This window comes from Staurois parvus, unplaced genomic scaffold, assembly GCF_062004578.1.
Source record: "Staurois parvus isolate SC_StPar_1 unplaced genomic scaffold, SC_StPar_1.0 ptg000251l, whole genome shotgun sequence".
NCBI classification, from domain to species: Eukaryota; Metazoa; Chordata; class Amphibia; order Anura; family Ranidae; genus Staurois; species Staurois parvus.
Window position 1 is genome coordinate 7493605 of NW_028318047.1, and position 5863 is coordinate 7499467.

Below are 5863 nucleotides of genomic sequence, written 5' to 3' on the forward strand. Positions count from 1 at the left end.
AGTGCCCCCTTACAAGGCCTGTTCCCATCGGAGTGCCCCTTTACACGGCCTGTTCCCATCGGAGTGCCCCCTTACATGGCCTGTTCCCATCGGAGTGCCCCTTTACATGGCCTGTTCCCATCGGAGTGCCCCATACATGGACTGTTCCCATCGGAGTGCCCCCTTACACGGACGGTTCCCATCGGAGTGCCCCCCTACACGGACGGTTCCCATCGGAGTGCCCCCTTACACGAACTGTTCCCATCGGAGTGCCCCCTTACACGGACGGTTCTCATCGGAGTGCCCCTTTATTTCACTTGCCCGTCCACCCCAGACTGGCTGGCATTGATCTGGAACCGGCTGTACTGCAGTATCACAGATAGGGAGTGATTATAGTCCGCCCCTCCCCCCGCACTCAAAACACACTTCATATCATACAATCATTTCCTCTACATTGGCTGCCGATTGTTCCCCTTCCAGATGATAGATGGCGCTCTGTCACTCCGCATAGTTACTGCACGTCCGTCCTCTCCGAAGTGTCGCTGCTTTCTGAGCAGAGCCCTAGCTCTGTCTAGACTCCTCCCGCCCGTGACGTCAAAGGGGCGGGGCTGAGGAGCTCGCAGATAGGAACCTAGAGATTCCATTGGTTGCTAGGAGACGGATACTGTTCTTGAAGATTACGTCAAAGGGGCGTGGCTAAGGAGCGTCCAGGTAGGAACCTAGAGATTCCCTTGGTTGCAAAGAGACGGACACTGTTCTTGAAGAAGCTGCCTGCACGGTCCTGAGTGGAGTGAAGGGGGCTGGCTGCAGAATGGAGCTCCATTTTGGAGGTCACATGTTACCTGTCTAGTGGAGCTCCACTATATAGCCTCTGATTGTTTGGATGTCATGTGATTGCTGTCAAAATTGGAGCTCCATTCTGCAACCAATCTCGATTGTCTGAATAGAGCCCCGCCTCAGTCTAGACTCCTCCCTCCAATGAGGGAATAAGAAAGGGGTGGAGCAACTGTGAGCAGACAGCAGGCGGAGCTGAGGAGCAATGGGAGTGACCTGCTTTGTAGAGTTTACATCATCTGCTAGGAGACTGGCGCTGTGCTTGGAGAAGCTGCCTGCATGGCACTGTTCCCATCAGAGTGCCCGCTTACACGGCCTGTTCCCATCGGAGTTCCCCTTACACGGCCTGTTCTCATCGGAGTGCCCCCTTACACGGCCTGTTCTCATCGGAGTGCCCCCTTACACGGACTGTTCTCATCGGAGTGCCCCCTTACACGGACTGTCCTCATCGGAGTGCCCCCTTACACGGACTGTCCTCATCGGACTGCCCCCTTACACGGACTGTCCTCATCGGACTGCCCCCTTACACAGACTGTCCTCATCGGAGTGCCCCTTTGTTTCACTTGTCCCCTCCCCCCCAGACTGGCTGGCATTGATCTGGAACCGGCTGCAGTATCACAGATAGGGAGTGATTATAGTCCGCCCCTCCCCCCGCACTCAGCACACTTCATATCATACAATCATTTCCTCTACATTGGCTGCCGATTGTTCCCCTTTCAGATGATAGATGGCGCTCTGTCACTCCGCATAGTTACTGCACGTCTGTCCTCTCCGAAGTGTCGCTGCCTTCTGAGCAGAGCTCTAGCTCTGTCTAGATTCCTCCCACCGATGACGTCAAAGGAGCGGGGCTGAGGAGCGCCCAGGTAGGAACCTAGAGATTCCTTTGGTTGCTAAGAAACGGGCACTGTTCTTGAAGAAGCTGCCTGCATGGTGCTGAGTGGAGTGGAGGGGGCTGGCTACAGAATGCAGCTCCACACTAGGCAGGAAATATGTGGCCTCCGTTTTAACTTTAGTTAAGGTACACTCCTCTTTCTTTTTTTTTTAATTTAATGAACTTTAACAACTAATAGACACAGCTAAACGATGTGGATGTGACATGTTTCCTGTCACTTATTTCCTGTGTATATTTTTACTGAAACAGAGGAGTCTGGCTGCAGAATGGAGCTCCATTTTGGAGGTCACATGTCAAGTAGAGCTCCACTATATAGCCTCTCATTGTTTGTTACAATTGAAAAAAAAAAAAAGGGGGAGTGGATGTCATGTGATTGCTGTCAAAATTGGAGCTCCATTCTGCAACCAATCTCGATTTTTTTAATAGAGCCCCGCCTCAGTCTAGACTCCTCCCTCCGATGAGGCAGTTAGAAAGGGGCAGAGGTATTGTGAGCAGCCAGGAGGCAGAGCTGAGGAGCATGCAGGATGATTGCATGTGAGCTGCTCTGTAGTGCTTACATCGGTTGCTAGGAAACTGGTGCAGTTTTGAACTTTCCTCCAGTTACTTTAAGGTCATATCTCTGTGTTCTTAATTTTGGTTTCATATTGAAAATACTGCCCTCCTGAACCTTATTTACTCCCTTGATGTATTTAACCCCTTGACGACGACGCCTCCTGGCCCTTTAAGACATTGACGCCGGGAGGCGGGGTGGTGGGGGCGTGGTTTAGGAATCGTGACCGCCGTGATGACGCGTCACGGCGGTCACATGATCGGGAAAGGTCCCGTTCGAAAGAGCGAAGTGGGACCTTTCCGTGAGTACTACACATGTGTGCTGGGAGCGCGCAGGGCGCGCGCTCTCAGCACATATGTATTTAGTTCCATGGACGCAAATGTGCGGCCGCTCGGCGTCTAGGCCCAGGCGCCGGGAGGGCGCACATTTGCGTGCGGCCGGCGCAAAGGGGTTAACCACTTCCCGACTGCCCTATAACAGAACTACTGCCACACGGCTACACAAAATCACGTATATATATATATATATATATATATATATATATATATGTGATTTTGTATTTACGTAGATGGCTTCAGCTGTTGCACTACCCCCAGAGGAGCCCTGTTGCCGAGGAACACTGACGGGGAGAGGTCTGTATGTAAACAATACAGATCTCTCCCCTGACAGCTTCCACACACTGCTCTGTATTGCTTGGCATAGAAGCGCAATACAGAGCAGCTTGCTTACACAGTAAAACACACACACACCTTGTTGACCCCCTCGCTAAATTTTCCTACATGACCCAATGGGAGGGGGATTTGAATAGCTCATTAGACCTGGATACTTGGCGGAATGCGGCCCATACTTTATAAAAAAATCTCGATTAATACTGATCTTATCGAATCTATTATAAAACGCTACTTTGCTGGTATCTGGTTCCCACGCGCCTTGCTAAAATGTACCTCTCAGTATCGTCTAGTTGTTTCCGGCGTTGTGGTCAAGAGGGTACTATGTTCCACGTTTGGTGGAAATGTCCGATAGTGAGTAGGTTCTGGATCTGCATGTTTAATTTTATCTATTCAGTAACAGGAATTAATATTCGTAGATCACCGGAAGTAGCCTTTTTTCATTTACTACCCGCTGACGTTCCTAAAAAATTAACTAAATTAATTTTATACCTCTTACTGGCGGCTCGAATTACCATAGCTAGAAGTTGGAAAAAATTATTGATCCCGCTAGATGGGGTTAAACAAAAGCTTAATTGGATAATGGTAAATGATAAACTTACAAGTATTGTCAATAATGATGTGTCAAGATTTGAGGTGACGTGGGAGCCTTGGATCAGTTATATTTCTGTATTTTGAGAGTTCTACAGCTGACCCCCCTTTTTTTCTCCTTTCCCCCTTCGGAGTTTCCCTTCCCCCCACTTTTTTTTTTCTTTTCTCTTTTCTCTCCTTTGTTTTTCTTCCGTTTAATTGCCTTGGATATGGTTGGTTTATTTCTACGGTTAAGCCTAGGTTTATTGTTTGCTGAAACGTATGTCACTGGGTGGAGGTGGCGCTCTTGTGTACATTACCATTGACTGCTACTAATTTTTTTTTTCATGTGCTTATTTGTTCTATGTTTGTGGTCACACGTTTTGTTTCACCATGTAGGTGGGATTTGTTGCCATCTCTTTTTATGCCACTGTATGCCAATCTTTCAATAAAATAATTGAAATATAAAACACACACACACTACAAAGTAAAAAAACACACAGCACACAGTTAACCCTTTGATCGCCCCAGATGTTAACCCCTTCCTGCCCAGTGTCATTAGTACAGTGTCAGTGTTTTTTATTAGCACTGATCACTGTATTAGTGTCACTGGGGATGTCAGTGACAGTTAGTCAGTTCCCCCCATTGTCAGAATGCCCGCCGTAGTCCCATTCCAAGTACGCCACCATTACTAGTATGAAAAAAATTCCAGCATATATACCGCCATTTGTAAATGCTATAACTTTCATGTAAACCAATTAATTTACAGGTATTGGGATTTTTTTAGCAAAGATATGTAACAGAATCGGAGGAAGTCGTTATGATGAAATGCGTCAGTGCGTGACTGTACGTGACGTCAGCATATTCACCAGATGTGACGTCTCTCCTACCCAGAAGTGGAACAGCGGGCTGTGCACGGAAGTGTGGTGAGACACCAGCTGTTCAATACACGTGGTGATCAGTACTTTATGAATTTATTTGATGCAAATTGATTTTATTCTCATGTGAGTGTTATTCTATGGAGGTTATTATGCAATAAAATTCATAAATGGAATTGTGCTTTATACTTATGAACTGGACCAATCGGATCTTTATATGTGGTGGAGATTGCGGGACCAAGAGGAGGATATTGTTGTGCCTAATTAACAACACCATGATTTGGTGAGTGTGTAGTCTGATAGGGTGATTGTCACTTAAAGAACACGGTGGTGCTGGAGTCAATTTCATGAATTACAGAGACTTTCCCTTTTAAAGGATCTATGTGGTGGACTTTATTTTCTTTTTCACTCTGCTGCACCATGGTGGAAGATACTTCATATATTATAAATTATTTAATTTATTAATTTATTAATTATCATTTCATATTTTTTATTCATATTTATTTTATTTATTATGTGTTGACCTATTGTTATAATCATGTGGAGCGAAGCGCTGTTTTTATGACGATTTATGAGGATTTATTTGTTACTCATATTATTTGTTTTTCTTGTATAAAAACATCAGCTTATTGGGTATATAATTTTATTATTTTGATTCCTGTTAGCGCATAGTCTGTACACTCATATGAGTGTCAAATTGTTTATACATTTTGGCCTAAATTTATGCTGAAATTTAATTTATTAAATTTTTTTACTGGATATGTTTTATAGCAAAAAGTAAAAAAAATTTTTTTTTCAAAATTGTCATTTTTTTTTTTGTTTATAGCGCAAAAGATAAAAAATGCAGAGGTGATCAAATACCACCAAAAGAAAGCTCCATTGGTGGGAAAAAAGGGACATACATTTAATTTAGGTGCAGCATTGTATGACCGCGCAATTGCCAGTTAAACTAATGCAGCGCTGTATCCTCTGGAGGGCAAGTGGTTAAAGGTTTCAATCACGTCTCCCCATTTCCTTCTTTTCTCCAGACTGTGCATAAACTCTGGTCACACACCAATATTTCCCATTCACTGCAACTTTCGGGTGCTCTCTCTCAGCTGCTCAGCACAGGAAATGGTTGCAGTAGCTCATGGTCCCCTTGGAACTCTAGGAGATGTAGTTCCTCTGCATGAATGGATATTCAGTTCAACCCTGTCCACGCTGCAGAAGGATATTACGGCAGCGACAAAGGAAGTTCCACAGCAGTTATCATCTATAGTCCAGGTTACATATGTACAGTATATGAATAAAATAGTGAAAACAATGAAAATACATTAATACATTGTATTGTTCATTGATGATTGTAGACTATCTGCAAATGTTATTTTACATAAAAAAGTCTGTCTTTTGACAGATGCACCTGTTTTGCAATGCAAAGCAATTCCTGAATGTCATTATGACAGTCAATAATTGCTGATAATAGTGGAGAGCTGCATAAAGGGGAGAGGATCAG

General features: G+C 44.8%; 1 long non-coding RNA gene across 1 annotated transcript; it reads left to right on the forward strand.

Moving 5' to 3' along the window:
* Positions 1-510: 510 nt before the first annotated feature.
* LOC149459663 (uncharacterized) lies at positions 511-5000 on the forward strand. The gene is made up of 2 exons (XR_016313240.1): positions 511-1676; positions 4263-5000. It is a non-coding gene; the product is annotated as an uncharacterized LOC149459663 (long non-coding RNA).
* The last annotated feature ends 863 nt before the right edge of the window (positions 5001-5863 follow it).